General features: G+C 48.3%; 1 pseudogene; it reads right to left on the bottom strand.

Annotated features, from left to right (window-relative positions):
* The window catches only part of LOC131096528 (zinc finger protein 850-like), a 438,808-nt pseudogene that overhangs the window by 242,465 nt on the left and 171,653 nt on the right, over positions 1-24,690 (bottom strand).

The raw sequence follows: 24,690 nt of genomic DNA, 5'->3' as shown, positions 1-24,690 counted from the left end.
GACACAGCACGGCCTCGTGAAACCATGGAGGCCATTTTTACACTTTGAGGCCTCATGAAACCAAAGGGCCATCGTGGCACTTTGTGTCCCCAAGGAACCAAAGAGTCCATTGTGACACTACAAGGCCTTATGGAACCAAGGAGTCCCTTGGGATACTATGCAGCCCTGTTGGGCCAAAGGGCAATTGTGGCACTGTGTGGCACCCTGGAACCAAGGAGAAAATTGTGACACTACAGGGCTCCATGGAACTCAGGACTGATGGAACAATGTGGGAGTCATGGAACCAAAGATTCATTGTGACATTGCAGGGCCTTGTGGAATACTGGAGCCCATTGTGACATTTCAAAGCCTCATTGAACCAAGGGGCTCTGCAGGACCTTGTGGAACCAAGGAGACAGTTTTGACACTGCAAAATACACTATGGAAAACAATACAGAGAGAATTGTCTTGTCCTGTATTCTTTTCTGGTTTATAGACTGATACCAGCAATGTCCAATTGATATTGACCCCCAGAACCTCCTAATGTAGTCTCAATAGATATGAAAATCAAAACCCTTCATGGCTGACAATGAATCCCACTTTATCCCTAACCCCTCCCTACCATTTCCCTCGTCCAAGCTCTGGGACTTCTACAGATCAGGAATGGTGTGGCCAGCAGGAGCAGAGCAGGGATTCTTCCCCTGTGCTCAGCACTGGTTCAGCAGCACCTAGAGTGCTGTGTCCAGTTCTGGGCCGCCAGTTTAGGAAGGCCATGGAGGGGCTGGATTGTGTCCAGAGAAGGGCAACAAGGCTGGTGAGGGGTCTGGAACACAAGTCCTGTGAGGAGCAACTGAGGGAGCTGGGGTTGTATATCCTGGTGTCCTGGTTTGAAAAGGAGGTGAGTTTTTTGGGATGCTGTGGTTAGGCCAATAGGTGCTCAGATTTGAATATTGGCACATGGTGTGGCCACTGAGGACATGAATATGCCTCTGAGAACACAGGGGGTTCACAGCAGAGAACTGCCAAGAAAACTTTCTTTTGGTTCCAGTGGGTGAAAGAGGTCAGAGCTCCCCTGCCCAGCTGCAGGCTGGGTGCGGGAGAGGAAGCCATGGGGCTGGGTGAGGTAGGCCGGGGCCTTGGGCAGAGAGGGGAGGTGAAGGCCCCTGCAGGATGGAAGGGTGGAGGAGCACTGAGAGGCAGCAGGCAGCCCCCGGCCCCTGAGACAGAGAGAGACAGAGCCTGTGCCTGTGCTTGTGCCACCTTGAAATTTGACATCATGTGCTGGCAGCACGGCTGAAGGAGAAGAGGGGCATGCAGCAAGGGTGTGGCGAGAAGGTGCCCAGCAGGGCCAGCATGGGAGTCCTGGACAGGCAGAGCCTGAGATTTGAACTCTTTTCTTGGATGATGGAAACCTTACAAATGCTGATCCTCCTGGATCTGAATGACAAGAGAGATTGAGATGAAATAGAAGGAAATGGACAAGTGTGATGAAAGTCCGTGCAAGTGAAAGATATCAGAAGAGTAGAGAAAAATCCTAGATGATGGAATGGCATTTGGCTGGACTTCTCTTGTATAGCCATGGACAGAACCATTTTTCCCGTGACACAGAGAGTGCATTTAGGGGGAGGCAAGGCCAGAAAACCTGCTGGCTTCTGCCTGCACACAGCCATGAAGTTGTCATGTTCCAGAGGGGGAATGTGCTACCTAAAAGCAAACCAGCACATTATCCTGGGGGAAGGAAGAAATTCCCCTCTAGCAGATCAGGTTTGGGTAGGGATCTTGTGGGGATATAGTCAGGCAGGCAGAGCAGCAAGAGAGGAGACCAAACACTGTGGACTTACTGGGAATAAAAGCAAACCTGAAAAGCAAAAGAAGGAAGGAACACACCCAAGACCATCCCTATAACAAGGAGATGGCAAAGAGAATTTAAATGGGCAGTAAAGCAGCAAGGAAGAATCATAAAACCATGACAGCAATCAGCTTGCCATAAGTGACAGAAACACAGACTGTGCTTATGGACTATGGGCTTCAAAGGCATTTTCTGCCTGGAAAAACAGGACCAGCACTGACTGACAGTGTGGTTCCAGTATGAAAAGCCAATCTTGGCTCTCCAGGGATTCCTGCTGCCTGTGAAGGCAAGCTGGGCTGCTGGGCATTCCTGCCTGCAGCCAGCAGGCCATGTTCTGCCCTCTGGGGTTCACAGACACAGCACACATGCATTTTCTAGCACACTGATATCATCAACCCCTGAGCACCAAAATGCTCTCCAAAAGTCTAAACCAGATGATTTGGACTCCCTCCTGTCTCTTCCCACCAGCCCACTCTTGGCACAAGCCTCATTTGAGAAAATGTCTCCCATGACTGAAATTCCAATGGTCTCAAGTTTTCCTCTTTACAGTGGAACACAACTGCTGACATTTTTCAACTTTTTCCCTCTCAGCTCTCTTGGGAAACTGCAAAACAATCTCAATTTCTTCAAGTGAAGGTGGAAGCGTCCAGGAGCACATGGCTTTGGATGTGCTGTCGTTCTCCAAAGGGAAAGCAGAGCACCGTGTTGCTTTTGGAAAAGATGAGCAGAGCTAGAGGAAGCTGAGCAGGAGCCTCAAGTGGCACCTAAAGGCCTCTCACTGCTTCTGCTCCATCACTCTGATTGCAGGGCTCTTTCAGAACACGGTTCCTGCAGTGCCAATGCCATTTAAGAGAAGTGACTCCAGCATAAAGTGCAGAAGGCTCAGCCTCTGAGCTTTGGCTGTGACCTGCACAAAGGGAGCCAAACTGGCTGAGAGAAGCAGAGATTCCTACCAGGAGCCAAGATTAACCAAGGAGACACAGGGTGTGCTGTAGAGCCAAGGCAAAGCATGAGAGCAGGTAAGAACTGTACAGCCCTCAACATTCCTGTCAATCCAGAGCTTTCAAGAGAAGGAAAACCTCTTTTGGGATAGACACCATCAACACCTGGCCAAAATCAGGGGACAATTCCCAGCAAAGGAAGATTTCCACCACCTTGCAGAACAAGGTGCTGAGATATTTCCTTCTGCATGTGCTGCAGCAGATAACTTGCTTTGCTGTACACTGGAAGAATGACAGCACTCTCCTCTTCTAGCACAGTGTTAAAGCTTCATGTGCCAGCACTTACCTTGTCCTTATTCATGAGAGACAGCACCATTTCAGAGACCTCCCGAGCGACGAAGTTCTGAAATACCAGCTCTGGTGGGGAAACCCCAAACCAGCTCTGTTTCGGGGCAGCTGACGGCAGCTGGAGAGGAGAGACAGCAGGGAGAGCTTCAGCTGCTGTGAGGAAGGTTCATGCAGGAGAATCTTCCACTGATCCCCAGTGAAGTACAGACTCTGAGGGAGCACGTCTGCCCAGCCCACACTGGGCAAACAGTGGCTCACCCACCTCTGCTCTGAGCTGATCCACAGCTGCTGGGCCACACAGAGCAGGCTCAAGCCAAGCTGCTCTTTTGGCATGGATTTTTCCAGGTTTCCTTCTCCAGAATGTCAGGCTGCACTTTCCTAAAACACAGCCCTGTGCCCGTGTGGTCACAGAGCTCTGGGGCACTGACTGAGCACTCATGGAGCAAGTAAAACCCATGAATTTACATTAGACTCCATGGGAAAGGATTTTGGAATGTCCTTTACTCTGAGACAGGGAAACCGAGGCCCACACAACTGCGAATATCTTTTTTGCTCTAGAACTTAGACATCAGTAAGAAGAGCACAGGCCCAGAGGAGGTGTGAGAGATGAGGTGACATTTGGCTGAAGCCAAAAGTTTATGAAGCAAAAGAATGTAATTTCTTGGTTCTGTGTGTTGTTTGTGGTTTGGATTTGTTCAGGTTGGTTTGTTGAGTGTCACAGTCAGAGGGATGGGGTTGAAGACCTGACCAAAAAGAAGGAGGATGAGAGGAGAGGGGACAGAAAAGTTGGTGCTCAGTAGAGAGTGGAAGCACCTGAGTACCCATCCAATGGCAAAGGTCACAGGGACCGCCCCAGCCGGGTACGAGGGGGATACAAAGATTGCCATTTTCTCAGAGGGTGTGTGTGTGTGCTTGGCTCTCAGGGAGGGAGACATGCCCGGCTCAGCTGAATCGTTACTAAGAAACACTTTTCTTTTGCTCTGATGATTTTGTTCCTTTTCATTGTATGTAAAAGTTAGTACGTTTCAAACAGAGGGAAAAGCAAAAATAAAAAGACAAATGAGCTGAAAATAAAAAGACAAGTGAGGTGAATGCTGAATGAGGATAAGTTTCAGTTATTTTCTCAGCAACTTGGGTAAAAGTAGAGTTGGTATCTCCTTTTTCCATGAGCTTTAAATGGGTGCTTTCTTGTCATTACTGCGATCTTATTTAATGTCATTGTAGAGGCACATCTGGAATGACACAACAACAGCAAATGCTTCTGGAGCAGAGACATTGTTTGGAGAAAACTCTGCCCTGCTTTGTCTGCCACACTGCTGTCACTGCAGAGACACAAGCAGGTCTCCTCTGTGACTTCACAGCAGACACATTCTGCTGAAGGGAGTGGCTGCAGCACACTGTCCCTTAGCTGTGCCCTTCCCTGAGGTGTTCCCAAGGCTCCTCTCCAGGACAATCCTTTACTTGGATTGTGTTCTGTGTCTCTTGCTGCCAATTTCCTGCTCAACAGCCCACCTCAGTCACCTACCCATTTGGACTGTGCTTTATACCGAGCTAGTCCTGCCAGAAAAGCAGCTTTAAACACACCTCTAAGTAGGCGCTGATCCAGACAAAGCACATCCATTCCCCTCTGCCCAGGGCCAGTCCCCTGTACATCTGGCAGCCTGAAAAATCCAACACCCCGTCAGGGTCCAACACATTGTTCCAGCCCAAAGAAGTAATGCAATTTGTTCTGTTAAATCTGAAGTAATTCCTGCAGATCCTTGTCCTTCAAAGGCCAACGCTGCCACTCTGGAGGGAATCTTGTGACCCCAAGCATTTGATGGTGGCCACACCAAAGCAAGAGGTGGCTCCTCCAGCAGGAGAATGGCAAAGGGCAATTTTGGGCCTCTGTGTCCCCAGCCTTCCTCCCATTGTTTTAGCAATGGCAGCTGCACTCAAGCACACCCCAGCAGCTTCAGCAGAGGGTATTTGTGTTGGCTTAGTGCAGATCAGGACTCCCAGTCCACCCCTCCCAGCACTTGGCAATGACAGCAGGACTTGGACACTGAGGTATTTTGCTGCAGGCAAGCCTGTCACAAGCACACACCCTCTTCAAACTTCATGTGAAACAGAAAGGAAAAGAGCAGGAAAAGGCTACCTTCGGGCGAGTCTCACTCCTGTCTAGAAATGGGCCAATTCTGGGCAGAATACTCCCCCCAGTGCTGGCCTCCTTCTTCCTGCTGAGAAACTTCTCCCTCTGAAACTTAGAGGGAAGCAGCTGAAAGGCAAAAATACACCAGCTAGAGCCTCAGAGATGTGCTTTTTCAGAAAGGCTTTTCTTGAACGAGTGGCACTGGTGAATAACTTGTGATCACAGCCACTAGGACAGCCCTGGGAGCCCTGGAAGTTTCCTGCTGAAATACTTAGCATCAGTCAAATAATAAGACAGAGTGGAACACACATAGTCCAGCCACATGGCTCTGTCCCATTGGCTTCTCCGTGGCTGGATGGGACATGGGTTGGGATTTCTGCTCTTTGGGCATTTGTTTCCTCTTACGTTTCTTTGGATTGAGGCAGTGACCTTTCCAGAGAATGGGGAGGAGCTCTCAGAACTGCCTGAACTCCATCCCTGCACAGCACTCAGAACTCACAGCAAGGAGGTATTGCTGCTGGCTGAGTCCAAGAGATGAAAGAAAACAAAGTTGAACCAAGAGTGAGGTGCACAGGAATGTCTCTAGGTTTTAGTTCTCCCTGTTGATTGTTTTCTCTGTCTGGGCTGACAGAGCCCTCCACAGAAGAAAACAGAGGCATCTCCTTGACAGAGCCTCAGCAGTGGGGCATCTTCAGCCAAGGGAGCTGCAGACAGCAAGGGGCCTTTGTGGCCCTGGCTCCAGTGCTGCCTGTAGGGCTGGATCTGTGCCCACACAGGAGCTAGGAGAGAACAGCTGCTTTGGAAGCTCTTCCAGCTGGGACCAGCCGTGGCTCTCAAGGCTTTGGGCAGAGTATGAACTTCTCCCCGCCACATGCCCAGGTGCCCAAGGGCAAGATGGTCAGAGCAGCACAGGTGAGTGCCCAGCCTGACAGAAGGAATTCCTGTGGCAAAGGGAAAGGGACAGAACACATGCCCAGGCCTTCAGCTGTACATTGGTTTCACTTGGCTCCGCTGGCACAGCCAGGTAAGACACAGCTGAAGCATCCCACAGTGTTCCCTATTGCACCAGGACAGCCCCAGCAACAGCAGCACAGCACAAAGGGCTGGGGAGGGGCTCTGCAGCTTCACAGCACTGCTGGACAACAGGGGCAGGGAGAGCAGGGACACCAGGGCAGTGCCAGCCTTAACACAGCCCCAGTGGGTACTCACAGTAAAAGACTTCAGTCCTTTCCTGGACAAAAGACGAGGTGTTGTGGTCTTTTCTGGGAATCCAGACGCCATTTCCAAGGGAGGATGTCGCAGATGACTTACAATGCCTCAACAAAACTGGAAGGAGCAACAATGGAACTCTGAAAATCCAGAACCCAATTCATGGTACATTCAAGGCATATACTGGTGCTAAAAATGTTACATTACTTGAAAGTAGCTAAGTGCTTGTTTGGTGTAAATAGCTAGTATAGTTAGACCTCTAGTTGGACTTTATTTGAACTATATGGCTACTTTGTGCAATTCACAGATGGATCATACTGAAACCTGGGGCTCAAAAGCTGAACATTAATAAGAGTTGGAACAGACAAAGTCGTAGCTTAAATATTACTTAAAAATAGCTAAAGTGGGCCTCCTCTTCTTTAGGCTAAAGCACCCCTGCTCTCTCAGCTGGTCCTCACAGCTGAGAGACTAATGAGAGACTGGAATGTTATGGCTAATGGCTTAAATGTCATTATAAAGGACTTTCTGCCCATTGTGACAAAACTGCATAAAGAAGCTGCGACCACTCAAGCCCACCCTTCCCTGAAAATGCCTCCTGACTGGAACTTGGCACTGTGAGTTAAGATGCCTAAGGGAACTTGAGACAAGATCAAGGTGACACTACTGTCCCATTAGCTCAGGTCTGGGGAGAAGTAAACAAAGCTGAGGAGTAAATCCTATCTACAACAAAGCCAAACCCAGCAGCTGTCCTGAAAATCAGCCCTGTTTGGGTTCAGGCTGGGGAAGTCATACCCACAGACTCTTCTGCTGAGGCCAGGTTTGCACACAAATCTCCCAGCAAAGACCTCCACAGTGCCTCCAGACCCATTCCTGAAGCCTTGCACCAGATGACTGCAGGGCATGCAAACTAACAGAACAAATCTGAAAATCCAGAACCCAACTCATGGCAGACTCGAAGGATATACGGGTGCTAAAGATTTTGTCTTATTTGACAGTAGCAAGAGATAGACTCCAACTTGCCCCACCCCAGGGAGGTACCTGGGCAGTCCCACCTTGCCCAAATCTGCATTAATCCATTGGAGTTTTACATTTTGCCAGACCTCACCACAGAGAAGACCAGAAGAGGATTTAATGGTATGCTGATGGCATCCATGGAATGGTGATATTTTCTACTAAATCTGTCTCTGTCACTCTCTTTCTCCACCCCTTCCCAACCCCCATCCCCCTCTCACTTTTTCTTTTCTTTCTCTCTCTTTCTTCCTCACATTTACTGTTCTATAAAATCCAGACTATTGACTTTGGCATATGGTCTCATTTGCACCTCAATACAGAGGCATCCCCCTAATAATTTTAATCACCAGATGATAAAAACCCACTGAAACTTGAACAGAACTTATTCACCTTTAAGCAGTTTAAACAATTATTATAGAAAAAAAATGCATAGACTAGTATATTTAGAAGATGTTGCATTTCTTCAGTGAAAAAAAGCACAATCAGTAGAGCATTTACTGTTCATCCTTTCAGGTGTACATGTCACTGAACTACTGCGCCAGAAGACTGGCATGATCACATCCTGTATTTCCCTTTGGCATTCTCTTTCAGAGCACACATGAAACAAAACCAAAAAGTTCAACTTTAGTCAGTCTTTACCTTCAAATGAAATTCAGGACTCCCTAGCAGAGACCGATGCTCTGCACGCTGAGGAACTTTTCGCAGAGGCCAATGCTCTGCACCTTTAGGAATTCTCTGTGCAGAGCAATGCTCTGTGAACAATTCCCCTGGCGAATGGCCCGGTGCAGCCGCCTGCAGGAGCCCGGGCTGCGCACACCCAGCCATGGCCGCGCTCTCAGGCAGCTGAGGCCGCGCCGCTGTCACAGGCGCTGAGGGCCCGGGCGCGTTTACCGGGCAACCACGGCGCCGAGTGCGGGGCCGGGCGGGACCGGGCCGGGCCACAGGGATTTGCAAAGGAGATTGGCACTGCAGCGACTGACTGCAGTTTGGGGCTTCCCAAGAGTCTTTCTGTAAGTAATGAAAGGTTAAAATGTGGGGATAAAGGCACCGATGTCAGGTGTATACATTGCTCTTTGCCGCACTAGTATCCGACCCTGGCCGGAACAGCAGGAGGGGCTGAGGGAGCTGGGAAGGGGCTCAGCCTGGAGAAAAGGAGGCTCAGGGGGAACCTTCTGGCTCTGCACAACTCCCTGACAGGAGGGGACAAGAGGCTGCTGCAAGTTCAGGCAGCGCCGGAGCCGCGTGGTTCCCCCTCTCCTCCCCCGCTTCGCCTCTTCCTCCCTCCCTCCTCCTGCTCCTCCCCCACTCCCGGAGCCCCCGCAGCCCGCGGGAGGGGCAGGGATGGAGCCGGGACAGGTCGGAACGCAGAGAGGGCTGGGGGGATGCCAGGAGTGGGAGTGACTGGGCTGTACTGGGATCATTCTGGGTGACTGAGTTCTACTGGGATCACACTGGCAGTGAGGAGGAGCAGCGCGATGGCTCCAGCGCTGGGGCTGGGGGCGCTCCTTGGGGGCCAGGGGGAAGTGGGAGGCCCGGCACGGGGACCCTGAACCGCAGCTGTCGGCACGGGGACCCCCCTGTTCCGCTTATCCTGCACAAGGCTCCCCCTGAATCCCCCATTTCTGGACATCAGGGCTCCCTGCTTCCCTTCTCCTGGCCATCCCATGGCTCCCAGCCTCCAGACTTGCTGTGGGCTTGACCCTGAGATGCCCTGGAATGCCTTGGTCCCCCAATCCTGCCTTTCACAACCCCCAGCCCCAGCTTTGTGCAAAATCAGAGACCCCCTGAACTCCTCGTTCTCAAACATCCCGGGTATCCCCACCCTGGTCCCCCCTTTTTGGGAAATCCTGGACTCCCCTTTCCTGGGCTCAAGGACCCCCTGGTACTCCCTTCTACCTCTCCACATCCCTGCTCATGTCCCCTATCCCTCAGCTGTGCCCTGTCCCTGTCCCCTGTCCCTTGGTTCTGTGGGGCCCAAGGTGGCAGCAGGAGCCAGGGCAGCCCCAGGGGAGAACAACCCTGAGCCCCAGCTTGGCCAGTTCCCCCCAGGTCACTCCCAGCATGGGCCCTGTGGCTCCCAGTCACTCCCAGCATGATCCCAGTATGATCCCAGGTGTTTCCATTCACCCCTACTATAGTTTCAGGCACTCCCAGTATGGTTCCAGTCCTTCCCAGTATGATTCCAGTATGAACCCAGTGACTCTCAGTACAGTGCCATTTGCCACCAGTATGGTCCCAGTCACTCCAAGTCACCCAGTATGATTTCCAGTCACTCCCAGTAGGATTCAAGTCACTCCCAGATACTCCCAGTATTATTCCAGTAACTTCCTTTATGGTTCTTTTGTGATTCCAGTCACTCCTGGTCTCTCCCAGTACATCCCAGTTGTCCCTAATGTGTTTCCACTCACTCCCAGTTGCTCCCAGTAGCTTCCAGTATGATTCCATTTGCTCATAGCCACTCCCAGTCACCTCCAGCATGATTCCAGTCACTTCCTGTATATCCCAGTTGCCCCAACATGGTCCCAATTGCCCTCAGCCTGCCCCTAGTCACTTCCAGTATGATTCCAGAAGGATCCCAGTCACCCTCAGTGTGGTGCCAGTTGCTCCCAGTATGATCCCATTTGTCCCAGCATAGTTCCATTTCCTCCCAGTGTGATCCCAATTGCCTCTAGCACAGACCCACTCCCTCCCAGTATGATCCCAATCTGATGCCATGATGATCCCATTTGCTCCCAGCTTGGTCCTAGCTGCTCCCAGCTTGGTCCTAGTTGCTCCCATTTCCTCCCAGTCTGATCCCAGTTGCTCCCAGTGGCCCCTGTGTTATGTTTTGGAATGGGAGGAAATTTAGGGAAGTGATACAAAGTTTTTTGTGGATCTGACCGTCTGTTGACCTGCTGAAAAGTTAGACATGCTTTTGTGAAGCACACATGGTAAAGACCAAAAAATTCAGAAACTTTTCTTTTCTTTGTTGGTCGGCAAGGAGGTGCTGGGTTTGGGTTTGGGCTTCAGCTCTGTGTCTTGGCTGGGCTGGGGTGGGCTGGGCTGGGCAGTCTTGCTGCAGGCTGGGCTTCTTTTCTATTTTCTGGGTTTCTTGCTGGCTTCTCTCTCCATGGGCTCTGGTTTGGCCAGGCTGGGCTTCAGCAGCTGCTGGGCAAGGAGACGGGGGAGGCTGTGGAGCTTTAGCCAGAGCAGGGCTGGCTGTGGCTGTGAAGATCTCTCTGTCAGGCTGCTGCTTCTTCTTGTGAGCATGGCTGAGATCAGAGACTTCTGTAGCTGCTGTAGAAAACTAAACACTAACTATAAAGCTGATCTGAACACAACTGAGCCACAGCTTTCTGTTACAAGTTATTGGTGGGTTAGGTAGGCTTCAGGCGTGATGTTAACTTTTTCAGTACTTCAATCTTCTTTTGAGTGAGAGAAATAAACAAAATGCAAGTATATTGAAAACAAGATGAAGATTCAAGTTAATAGTAATTCCCAGATGGGAGGGGTGAGAAGATGCTTTGTTTTTAGAGCTGAAATACTCTTGTAAGATATAAAGAAAAAACTCTTTTCCCTTATAACACATAAAACTCCAAGGAAATGAAAGTGTTTGAATTGATATTAGTTAAAGTGTGGGATCTCAGCACCTCAGGACTGATGTGTAGAGTGACCGAGACCACCCTTGGGGGGCTTGGGAGTCCTGGAATGTTGCCAGAAGTGTCTGGTGGCTGGACTTTGATCCTACACGGGAGACGACACCTGTATGAGGGTGGGAGGATTTCACTGGGGTAAATGGTGAAGGGACAAGTTAATTAGAGTGTGAAACACAAGGTTTAAGATTTCTGTACAGGGGGGTCTAAAGAAGTAAGATGGAGGAATTGGGGCGTGTCCTGTTCTTCTTCTTCTTCTTCTTGGCCTCCATCTTCTTTGGTGATGTTGGCACTTTGGGATTGGTTATTACTAAAAGTGCACTGGTCAATAAGGGCAAAAGGTATTGGGGAAAATTGATAAATATTGTATATGTAATTTTGAGTGTAAAGATAGGTGACCGCCCCGGGGGCGCGCAGTGTGCTCATGGCTGGCTTGCTGTGCAGACCTCTGTTGGGCTAAGAGAAAATCTTTTAGATAAACAACTAATAAACACTGAAGACCGAGAAAAAACCTGAAGCCTCATCTCGTCCTTTGAAGCGTGGGCTGTCCAAGGCCACCCCGGGCCTTTCCAGGTCTTTAAAACAGCCGAGAAACCGACAAGTGGCGTTCGCTGCGTGGGCTACTCCCCACCAACCTTTCGGGGGGAAACAGCCCTGAAGAGCTGAAGAGCTGAAGAGCTGAAGAGCCGAGAGGGCAGCTCCAGCCTTGGATGAATTCCCAGGAGAGCAGTGATAACTCCTGAGGAGAGAAGCCTGAAGAAAGAAGAAAAAACGGCCAGGAGAGTCTGCAAAAAACAGCAGTCACTGAGAATTACATCTCTCAGCTTCTGCCAAAGAAAGTTCGTAGCAGAGCAGCCCAGACCGGAACCAGAAAGGCGCCTCTGGATCCATCCCTCATGACCTGCTGGACGGAGATCGGGAGCCTTCGGACCGCTCTGATGACAGATTCGGTGAGAAGGTCAAAAAATAAGAACATGGGAGGCAGACTCTCCCAGGAACAGCGGGAAATTTTGTCCGCCTTACAAGGCGTGGCTGAATCATACACGGAAGGGATCCCAAAGAAGGAATTAAAACAACTTTTATTGTGGGTGAGGCTCAATTATCCACTTGCAGAGACATGCCTGCTATTCGAAGTGGGGTTTTGGCAGGAAATTAACAGACATTTATATCTCTTAGCAACGGAAAAAGATGAGACAGCGTTAAAGCTGCTCTCGCCAGCAAGAATAATGCTAGAAGGCATTTCGGTGCAGTCGAAAAGACTGGCGGGACCCTCAGAAGGAGGGGGGGAGCAAAGCTCTGAGAAAAAATTAGCTCGGGCCTCAAGTAGCCAGGGGGAAAGGGCTCTCGAGGAAAGAGAGCAGGAAATAGTATCAAAGCCTCCGGTCCCAAGACCCAGAAACCCCAGGAAACTCCTAAAGCGTCCTGAAACCCCGGAGAGTACAGGGGAGTCAGGATCGGAAGGGGGGATGCAGGGGGGAGAAAAGGGATTGGGAGGGGCGCTTTCTCGCAGCGGCGCGGCGGCAGAGAAGGGCGGCCAGGCTGCGGCGGTGCAAGCGGGGGGCACGGGTAAAGAGATAACGGGAGACACGAGTTCCGGTGCGGCTTTTGTCAGCGCAGAGCCGGGGGTGGCGGCCGCCCCGGCCGGCAGGGTAGCAGAGACGCACGCGGCGGGCGGAACTTGCAAAGACCCGGGAGGGGAATCACAAACCAGCACGGGGGTGTTAGGCACGGGCGGCGAATTGGGGGGAGCTGCGCAGCCCCAAAGGGCCACCGTAGAGAGACGCGGGAGGCGCGCTGTTGTGACGTCAGACCCTGTGCGGAGGTCGGCTCGGATCGCGGAGTGGGCCCGGGTGCCGGTGGGAGCCGGGCTGCACACACCGGTGGGAGGAGTGGACACAGCGTCAGAGGAGGAGGAGACAGAGTCAGGGACAGACCGAGGGGAGGAGGCTTCGGAGGTGGAACAAGGGGGAGAGAGTGACGTCAGCTCAGGAGAGACAGGCAGCGGCTCGGAGAGCACGCATGCGCAGAGAGCAGAGCACGGGCAGGGGCGGGCCAGGTCCCCTGTGATGTCTCGGGCGAGGAGGGGCCGTGCTTGGGATTCTACGTCCCGGGGCTCCACACCTTCTCCAGACCTGGTGCCTTTAGTCGAAACTCTCGGAGTCCAAAGCTCATCCCTTCAAGGGGGACGTTCTGGTGTTCGAGCTCCATTTTCGGCTGAATTAAAAGCCAGGCACACTCGGTCTCAAATCAGATCGCAGACACGGCAGTCGACCGGAAGAGCAGTCGAGCTCATTCCGTCATCTGAGCTGGGGAGGCCGGTGACCGCGCCACCTAGTGGGAGGAGGACAGAAGTGCAGGACATGCCGGATCTGTTCGGTGGAGCCACAGCGCCGTCTCGTGGCGAGACTGCAACAATGCTGCAATTTTTTTCCAACAATATTTAAAAGGAAAAGCACTTCAAAGAAGACAATGATAACACAACAAAGGGATTATCCATCGACTTCGGGATTTCGTGAAGACGATGAAAGTTCAGATGAAGGACAGCAACAAGGAGAAGATGTCATAAGGATCACAGCATCGGAAGGTGTTCCGGCATGGATGCTGTCAGCAGCAGAAACAGCAAAAAGCTTCTTGCATTCATTTGATACAGCAAAAAAGAAATATCAACAGGATCCTCGAGTTTCCTTTTCGGATTTAGGAGCGAGGCCAAAAACCTCAAGGCAAAAAATGAGGTACGATGAATCACCGATGACATCCACAACACCATTATTCATGCAAATCTCAATGGAGTCTCAAGAAGAGGAATTTCAAGAGCCGGTGAAGACGATGGATTGGAAGCGAATCAGAAAAGCGTTGGCAAAAGGAAAGCATTTATTTCCAGGATCAGGAGATCTGACAATGCTGGTGACATATGATGCCCAGGGACAGAATCCAAGGTGGGAAAGGATGGGTCATGAGACACTCAAAGACTTAGGGAAGGCGGCTCAAACTTTTGGGCTGAACTCACAATACGTCAAACAGCTACTAAGAGGGACATTCACCACGTATGACCTCACACCATATGATATTCTAAGTATTGTGGCAATGATTCTCACTGACACACAGAGTCTCGTCTGGGAAAAAAGGTGGAGAAAATATCTTTCTGAATTGCGGAATAGATATCAAGGTGGGCCAAACGCGAACCTCACAGAAGGGCAGTTAGCAGGGGATCCTCCAGACGACAACCCAGGGGAACAAGCAGTGCGGCTTCCACGACGAGTGTTAAGCGACATCAAAGAAGCAGCACAAATGGCAATCATGCAAATTACACCAACAGGAGCTCCGGATGTTCCGTTCTCTTGCATCAGGCAAGGTCCCGCAGAGCCATTCATGTCGTTCATCGATCGACTCATGCAAGCCGTGGATCGACAGGTGACGATCGAAGAAGCGAAGAGGCCTCTCTTGGAGAGTTTAGCTTTCGGCAATGCCAACCCAGATTGTCAACGGGTGATTAGTGCCATGCCAGGACGGCCATCCTTGGCAGAGATGGTGGAGGCATGCAGCAAGGTGGGGACACCTCAGCATGTCGCAGCGATTGTGAAGAACGAGTTAAGAGAGGAATGGGAAGAACAGTGAAAGGGACATTCAGAAAGGCAATCAAAGGACAAGACATTAGAGAAGATGCTCGAAAAAATAGTCCATCAACAGGACGAGAACATCAACAAAGTTCTTGTACGATGCAGAAAAAGAACAATCCCCCAGGAGGACAGTGCTACAAATGTGGGGAGTTTGGGCACATGAAAAGGAATTGTCCACGAACACATACGCCAGCGCCAGCACAGAAGGCGGAATGGCCAATTTGTGCACGGTGCGGAAGAGGAAGACACTCTGTGAAAGAATGTTATTCCCAGACAGATGTGGACGGAAATCCGTTACCGCATCCGGGAAACAAGAAGCAGAGCGCGGCCGTAAATCGCCAGCACGCTCAGACACAAGTACTGGCGGTGTCACAAGAGCAGACAGGGCAATCATCAGTGAGCGACAAGCAGATGCCCTCAGCAAAACCCTCAGTCGATTCCACAGTGACCCAGACCCCCTCCCACCAGGGGCACAGTGTGCACTGGCAGCTTCAAAACTAGTATGCTTTCTAGATGAAAGTCATGCGGAGATACCAACGGGTACCCGCGGGGATTCATACAAGAAACAAAATTTCTTGATAGTTGGACAAGATAAATGCAGTATTCTTGGACTCATTGTTTATCCAACGGTTGTCTCAGCGGACAAAAATACTGAATTAACAGTTTTGGCAAGAGCGCTTCGTCAACCATTGACTGTACCGGAAAATACTGTGGTTGCGAGAGCTTTCTCATTGCCGCCACACGCAATTGGAGAGGTCATGTCAATCTTCGACGAAGAAGGTTTCCCTATGAAGGAACATGTTGAAGTACATACCACATGGGTGAAGCACATAGGTCGAGACCGACCCACGCTCACATGCCAATTGACATGTGGGGACATGACAATAGCAATCAGAGGTATGCTCAACACAGGGGCGGATGTAACGGTAATATCTTTTGGCCACGCAGTTGGAGCTTGGTCGCACCATTGGGTTCTCTCTCAGGCATAGGGGGAGCATCTCTGTGTCTGCAAAGTGAGAATTCTGTTGTTGTCAGGGGACCAGGAGACAAGACGGCGATCATTCACCCTTTTGTAGTCCAAAAGCCGATCACAGTCTGGGGTTGGGACCTTTTGGCACAATGGGGCGCGAAGATCGAAGTGGATTTTTAATAGGGGTCACTGCGGCACTCGCCACATTGAAGTTGACATGGAAAACAGATGATCCAGTTTGGGTGGATCAGTGGCCCCTTGAGCGGAGAAAATTGAGTGCTTTGAAAGACCTGGTCCAAGAACAATTGCAGAAGGGACACATCAAGCCAACAGACAGCCCTTGGAATTCTCCAGTGTTTGTCATCAAGAAAAAGCTATCGGGCAAATGGAGGTTGTTACATGATCTCAGGAAGATCAACGAAGTCATAGAAGACATGGGACCACTTCAGTTAGGACTTCCATCTGTCTCAATGATTCCCAGAGATTGGCAGCTTGTGGTCATTGACCTCAAGGATTGTTTTTTCAGTATTCCACTCCATCCAGATGATGCTCCGAGATTTGCCTTTTCAGTTCCGAGTATCAACAAGGAAACGCCTCTGCAGTGGTACCATTGGTTCGTTCTTCCACAAAGCCTCAAAAATTCTCCGACGATCTGTCAATGGTACGTGGCACGAGCTTTGGCACCAGCGCGGAGGAAATTTCTGAAGGTGAAGAGCTTTCATTTTCATCATGGATGCTTTCATTTTCATTACATGGATGATTTGCTCATTGCAGCATCAACACAACAGGAGCTGCAAGAAGCTCGTGACTGTGATTGCAGAGATGCAAAAGGCAGGTCTGGAAATCAGCATTTCAAAGATTCAGGAGGTTGCGCCTTGGAAATATCTAGGGTGGAAAATTTCAGAGAGAACAATAAAACCTCAAAAAATGGAGATCAGCACTAAGATCAGCAATTTGCATGATTTGCAACAGCTTTTGGGAGAAATCAACTGGATGAGGCCAGTTTTGGGAATCACAAACAGCGACATCCCAGCATTGCTCGATCTTTTGAGAGGAGACACAGACATTCGGTCTCCCAGGACACTCACGCCAGAAGCGAAAAAAGAGTTGGAGAAAGTCACGGACGCGATACAGAAAAGGCAGGCACATCGATTTGTTCCAACGTTGCCTTTTCAGTTGGCAGTGCTGGGGAAGAAAACGCAGTTCCATGGTTTGATCTTCCAATGGGACAAATCACAAAAGGACTCTGATAATCATAGAGTGGATTTTCCTACCACACAGGCCCGCAAAAACAATTCTCACAGATCTGGAGATGGCAGCACAGATCATCATAAAGGCGAGAACAAGGTTGCTGACAATGGCAGGAAGAGAATTCTCAGTCATCAGATTACCTTTGAAGCGAAACTATTTCAATTGGGCAATGCAACAATCGAAAGACCTGTTAATCGCGTTGTTAGCGTTCCCAGGAACTTGCACAGTCCACTTTCCACGACATAGAATACTGCAATCACAGATATGCTATAGAGCAAAACCAAGAATAAGTGAAGAACCTTTGGATGGGATCACAGTGTTCTCAGATGGCTCAGAGAAGACACACAAATCAGTGATCACGTGGAGAGACTCAATGACAGGGGATTGGGAATCAGATGTGAGGATGGTTCAGGGGTCTCCACAAATTGTGGAGTTGGCAGCCATTGTCCGAGCATTTCAGTTGTTCGAACAACCTCTCAATCTGGTGACAGATTCCGCATATGTTGCGGGTGTGGTCAAGAGATTGGAGGGTTCGCTCTTGAAAGAAGTCAATAATGAGGTTTTATACTCATATCTAACGAGCTTGAAAACACTGCTAGAGAGCAGGGAAAGAGAATATTTTATCACACACATTAGAGCGCACACAACACTTCCGGGGTTTTTAGCGGAAGGGAATGCTCTGGCGGACAGGTTGACAATGCCCATTTCGCAAACACTGCCGGACATTTTTGAGCAGGCAAGATTAAGTCATGCGTTCTTTCATCAGAATGCGCAAGCGCTGATGGAGTCCTTTCGTCTCACAAAGAGTCAGGCGAGGGAGATCATTAGTGCTTGTCCAGACTGTCAGCTTGTGCAGCCACCTTCTTCTACCGGAGCAATCAATCCGCGGGGGCTGCAAAGTCTTCAGTTGTGGCAAGCTGATGTCATGAAGTATCCATCTTTTGGAAGGCTCAAAAATGTTCATGTTTCTGTAGATACATTCTCAGGTGCAGTCTTTGCTTCACCACATGCAGGGGAAACAGCAGACCATGCTTGTCGACATTTTCTGCAAGCATTCGCATCATTAGGTGTGCCTCAGGAGATAAAAACAGATAATGGTCCAACGTATACAGGCAGGGTGCTTGACAGATTCCTGAAAAGGTGGGGTGTCAGACACACGTTTGGTATTCCACATTCGCCCACAGGTCAGGCGATCATTGAAAGAACACATCACACCCTGAAATCCCTTCTGGACAGGCAGAGAAGGGGTGAACCAAAGGCAACACCTCACATGAAATTAAATAAGGCACTGTATGTGTTGAACTTCCTAAATAGCTCGTCCTCAGAACCTAATCCACCAATCGTGAGACATTTTCTAAACAGCACACAGGCAAAGCTAAGGGAAAATCCTTTAGTTTTGATCAGAAACCCAGAGACAGGACAAATAGAGGGTCCTTTCAAACTAATCACTTAGGGCAAGGGTTTCGCTTGTGTTTCCACAGATTGAGGTCTGAAGTGGGTGTCAGCGCAACACGTGAAGCCATTTCGAACGTGAGAACACGAGAACGCTGATCCAAGAAACAAAGAGACGAGTACTCAGACAGAAGTCGAGACTCAGACTGGAAAGAGCGATTCAGAAGAGAAATAAAAGGAAACTAAGGACTTTGGGGAATTTTCCGCTACAGTCTTGAATGAAAAGCAAAACAATGATTTCACACAAAAGCGAAGTAATGAGTTTCATGATGCTTATGTGCATCAGTCTTTCATTCATTGCAATAAGCAATGGTAGAATTCTTTGACATCTCTCCCATTTGGAGAGGAATTTTAAAAGTAGGGTTCTATGTTTTAATAGTTCTCCTAGTCCTCATACTTGTCGTCCCATGCATATTTGCATGTTTAAAACGTGCCATGAATCAGATAGCAAAAGACGTTTTCTTGGTGCAAACAGAAGGGGGAGATGTGGGATCTCAGCACCTCAGGACTGATGTGCTGAGTGACCGAGACCACCCTTGCGGGGCTCGGGAGTCCTGGAATGTTGCCAGAAGTGTCTGGTGGCTGGACTTTGATCCTACATGGGAGACGACACCTGTATGAGGATGGGAGGATTTCACTGGGGTAAATGGTGAAGGGATAAGTTAATTAATTGAGTGTGAAACACAAGGTTTAAGATTTCTGTACAGGGGGGTCTAAAGAAGTAAGATGGAGGAATTGGGGCGTGTCCTGTCCTTCTTCTTCTTCTTCTTCTTCTTGGCCTCCATCTTCTGTGGTGATGTTGGCACTTTGGGATTGGTTATTACTAAAAGTGCACTGGTCAATAAGGGCAAAAGGTATTGGGGAAAATTGATAAATATTGTATACGTAATTTTGAGTATAAAGATAGGTGACTGCCCCGGGGGCGCGCAGTGTGCTCATGGCTGGCTTGCTGTGCAGACCTCTGTTGGGCTGAGAGAAAATCTTTTAGATAAACAACTAATAAACACTGAAGACCGAGAAAAAACCTGAAGCCTCTTCTCGTCCTTTGAAGCGCGGGCTGTCCAAGGCCACCCCGGGCCTTTCCAGGTTTTAAAACAGCCGAGAAACCGACAGTAAAGGCTTCTACATTAAAGTAAGCAGATGTTGAAATAGCTGTAATCCCATGAGAAGTTTGTACAAAGAAAGAGCGTAGTCTTGTGCTTCTAAAAATGAAGATCTCTGCTCCCAGAGATGAAGAGGATTTTAGAGATAGATAATGAGAATTTTTGCCTTTGAACAGCTCATCTTTAAAACAATACCCCATCAATCAACATAGCACATCTCCAAGCTGTGGGAAGGCTTGTAGAAATAAGAAAGATTTTATGATAGCAAGGTTCCCCTGGCAGTTGTTATTCATGACAAAATTGAGAACCATGAGAAAACTGTTTTTTCCTTTTGTAGAAAAGTCTCCATAACTTTAACAAGAGGGACTTCTCTCCCTAAGTGAACTAAAAAATGACTATTTTAGAGGTAGTAAACTGACTAGAAATCTTAAGTTTAGTTTCTTTACATTGTCAGTGAGAAAGAAAAAATTGTGGGGAGAAGTATTCTAAAAAGTTTGCTTTCATTCCTACTACCTGTTTTTTTTTCTTTTAGTTACTATTAATAAAATTTTTCTTTCTACTCTTTTAAAGTTTTGAGCCTGCTTTACCTTTCTCCTAATCCTATCTCACAACAAAAAATAAGTGTATTAGTAATTAACCACACCAAACCCATGACATTCTTTAGTCCATTGGCCAAAAAAGCCTCAAAATTAAATAGATCTTAAATTAGCAAACCAAAACCACAACACCCTGGCACAGAGCCAGTCACTCCCAGTATGATCCCAGTATGAATGCACTGTGATCCCAGTCTTCCCCAGCACAGTCCCAGTCAATCCCAGTTGCCCCCAATGTAGATTCAGTGACTCCAGTCGCTCTCAGTGTGTTCTCAGTCATCCCCAGTATGGTTACAGTCACTCCCAGTATATCCCAGTTGGTCCCACTGTGATCCCTGTTGCCCCAGTTCTGGCCCTGCTGAGTCCCAGTGTGCTCTGATCCTGCTCCAGTGGGTCCCAGAGCTGGGTGCAGTGTATCCCGGTGTATCGCAGTGTATCCTGGTGTATCCCCGTGTATCCCACTGTATCCTGGTGTGTCCCAGTGTGTCCCAGTGTGTCCCAGTCTGCCATTCCTGACAAGTCTGGCTGGCCTTGGCCCAGTGACACTCTCACTTGCCTTCCAAACACTGAGGCTCTGTGCTTTCCTTCCTATAGAAAAGAACTGTCCTTCTCAGCCAGGTACCCATGGCCACAATTGGGATTTCACTTCTAGCATTGCCTGTTGTGACAGACTGGAGGAGATTGTTGGCTCAAAACATTTCATGTGCTTGGGAGGAAGGGCAGGTCCAGCCTTGTCCTGCCCTGTAAGCCCAGCCCTGCCCTGCCCTGTGACCCCAATCCCCCCAGAGCCTCTATCCCAGCCCAGCAGTGTCTGCCAGTCCCTGGCACAGCACAGGCAATGCTCCACAGCCATCTCTGCAGCCCCCAGCCCAGCTCCTGAGGGACCAAATGAGCCCAAGGATCACCCATGGGAAGGGCCCAGGAAGTCCAGGGGGTTATTGAAGGCTGACCACAAGGCAAGCACACATCTTGACCCTACCTCCTCCTGGAATTTCTATCTGAACACTGCTGCAATCTAGGAGTTGGTAGCTGTGTGTGTGCTTCTCTGTATCTTTTTTGTCTTTCTCTCTTTCTAATTCACTCTTCTTGTAAATTTTGAGTAACCTAAAATTGAACAGGCTCAGAGTTAGTGAAGTTGAATGGGCCAAGTCAGTGCTTTGAGAAGTGTTTTTTGTTGATTGAATGTCATAATAAACCTTTTGCCAAAGTTTCTCTGATTTTCCAAAGTTCCCAGTAAAGGCTGTTTTGTTGTTTTGAGCTCCTGAGAATCTCTTGTTGGTATTTCTCCAGAGCACCCAACTCAGAGTACAGAAACAGCTGTAATTCCTTTTAAATGTCTCCTTGAGAGAGTTTTTTGGGGGATGGGAGTCAGGGCTTGTCTGTCCTGCTTGGCACACCCCAGGCAGGGCTTTCCCAGCCACATTCCACACTCCATTTCCCAGCTGAAGCCGCTGGTGCCTCTGAGTTGTGCTGTCCCAGCCTCAGGGACACTCTCCTTGTCTGCCCATTCCCCCACGGTCTCTGGGCAGGGATGGCCTCAGTGGGGGCTGCTGACATCCTCAGCACCTTGGAGGCTGCTGCTGAATTTTCCTGCTCCAGAGGCTTTTTCAGCCTTCAGCTCTCCAGTGCAGGAATTCAGTGTCCCAGGGCTCAAAACCATTCAGAACACCTTAACAAGCCAAGCCTCTGGGAATAATTTGATTTAGGTTTTCAAATCTTTTGTGGTTAATCAGGCAGATTTCAGAAATGCATTCAAACAGAATATATTTTATTTAAAAAAACAGTGAGAAAAGATTTCTTAGGTCCCATTTAGGTTTTTCCCTGTTGATAAATTGATATGTGCAATCTCCAATTGACACTGAATCCAAGTACTTCCTCATGAATTTGAGTAGATATGAAAATCAAGACCCTTCATGTCAGGCTGACAATCAATCACACTCTGTCCCTACCCCCACCCCACCATTTCCCCCATCCAAGGCCTGGCACTCAGAGCAGCCTTGTGCAAATCTGAGCTTCCTCCAGCCCAGGCTGCACCTGCAGCTTTCAGCTCCTTGGCTCCAACTCCCACCTGCTTTCCTTGGAGAAGGAGCTGCCTGAGACACAGAGGGACATTATGAATTAAAAAAACATGGCCATTAACTGCTTTATACCAACACAGAGTAATGGCAACCAAAATGCACTCAGACCAGGGTTTTTTCCACTCTCTTTCAAGCCTCGCGCATTAGGCACCAAATTTTGTCCTGGTTTAGGGCAAATTTGGGAGAAAACCTCCAAAGGGGCCCCTCCAGAAAGCAAACCCACATTGCCCCTCCCCACAACCAGGTCAGGAAGGATTCCCTGGAGAGAAGTGGAAAGAACCTGTTTATTTAACAGACACAGCACCCCCAGCACACAAAATGAACAATACCAGGTGACACCACTCTTTCACCACTCTGAAAAAGATGACAAATTCAGAAAGCCTCTCTTGGGGGCGGTCGCTCTGTTATCAGTCCCTCAGGTGCTGGGGTAGCTGCTGCAGCCACAAGGTGCAAACTCTTGGTGTTTCCCAGGTCCCAGTCCAGAGCAGGTTTGAGTGGTTCTAAAAAAAGGAAAGGAGAAATAGTCCAGGGAAAAATTCGGACTGCTTAGCTAAACTAATTAATGAACAGAAGCAAAAGCAAGAGCAAAGCAGGAGTAAAGCAGAAGCAAGAGCAAAGCAAAAAGCCAAGCAAAAAGCAAAAGCAGCACCATGTACTGCCCTGTCTCTGTGTCCCGCCAGCCGTGGGGGAGTGGCTGAGAGCAAAACCAAAACAAAACTTCGCTCTTCAGAGCCAGTCTTGAAAGCACAGAACATAATATCCAGCATAAACAGAACAGACAACTGGGGATACAAGCGTCCTAACGTCACCCTAGGACAGCAAAGTTATTCCAAACTGCCCCCCAGCAGCTCCCTCCTCACCGATGCCATCTGCTGGGGCTCTGCCAGCTTCAGGAGATGCCTCCAGGGCCTGCATTCCCTGTGGGAAAAATGCATATTGTATGACTGGCTTTTAACAAATATTAGAATGAATATTATATGTGTTGTGTTAGAAAGTTATGTTGTACTAATTTTCTTAAGTAGTGTTTTAAATCTAGTTTTAGGGTATAACATAATGTTAAAATAGAAACTATGCTATGTAAGATATTTTTTAAAGAGAGGACTTACAGTGAGATAGCAGCCACAGGACACCTAAATCTTTCAGAGAAAGAGAATTTATTGCTCTCTTAACAGAAGAAACGAACTTCTTCTTGCCTGCTCAGCCATGAAGACGCCGTCAGCATTCAGAGGAAGAAGTTGACACTGACCAGACAGAATCCTGTGTTTGAATAGAATTTATGCATCATGGATGAGGGGTATGAATATGCAACAGGTTATTGTTTTTAAGGGTTAATCCTCTGTTAACCTGTGTCCTTTCTTGGGCTTATTTTGCCCAGAAAAAGGTACTTGGACATCCATGACTCTTTGTTCTTCTTGTCTCATATTGTCCTAAAACTTAATTGTCCAAATTTTTATTATCCTAATTATATTAATCTTTTTATAACAATTTAATTACTACTAAAATTTGAAAAATTTAAAAAGAAGTGATTGGCGTTTTTCACACAGTATCTGACACATCATCCCATGTACCAATGTTTCTGGGGGAACCATTTACAACATGGGGGGGGTCACAGGATGTGAAAAACACCAATCACTTGTTTTTTAAAAGTTTAAAAGTAATAAAATGGTTATAAAAATAGCAATATAATTAGAGTAATAATAATTTGGGTAATTTGGATTAAGACAATATGATACAATAGAAACAGAGTTACGGATGTCCGGGTACCTTTTCTGGGCAAAATAAGCCCAAAAAAAGACACGGGTTAACAGAGGATTAACCCTTAAAAACAATAACCTGTTGCATATTCATACCCCTCATCCATGATGCATAAATTCCATTCAAACACAGGATTCTGTCTGGTCAGTGTCAGCTTCTTCCTCTGAATCCTGACAGCACCTTCATGGCTGAGCAGGCAGGAAGAAGTTCGTTTCTTCTGATAAGAGAGCAATAAATTCTCTTTCTCTGAAAGATTTAGGTGTCCTGTGGCTGCTATGTCGCTGCAAGTCCTTTCTTTAAAAAAGTATCTCACATAGCATGGTTTCTATTTGAACATTATGTTATACCCTAAAACTAGATTTAACCTACTACTTAAGAAAATTAATTGTAAAATACAAAGTTGTGTTTCGTGTCAAGTACAAACAGGCGATGTGTGTTGTTGTGAATGCGAAATGTGTAGACCCCGACAATGAGAGAGCTGTGAATTCTAATAATAACTGAAGAGAATAAAGCATAGAAAAAGGCCTTTAAACCTATCTATTGTTTGCAAATTAACCCTAGTTGATTTAAGAGCATTAGAATTAAAGTGCTAAAAATGTTGCTTTTTGCCTGCATTTAATCCATAAAGAGTTCTGCAGTAATAACCTTTTGAAGTATAATGTTAGAATATTACTTGTATCCTTGAAACTATAGCTTTAGAATATATATAAAAGAAATATGCTTATCTTACGCCTTATTGAAGCAGAGAAAAACAGCTTGAGAAAAGAAGAT

The sequence above is a fragment of the Melospiza georgiana genome, unplaced genomic scaffold (assembly GCF_028018845.1).
Source record: "Melospiza georgiana isolate bMelGeo1 unplaced genomic scaffold, bMelGeo1.pri scaffold_51, whole genome shotgun sequence".
Lineage (NCBI taxonomy): Eukaryota > Metazoa > Chordata > Aves > Passeriformes > Passerellidae > Melospiza > Melospiza georgiana.
The sequence above is the reverse complement of the archived record's forward strand: the minus strand, read 5'-3'. Positions and strand labels throughout refer to the sequence as shown.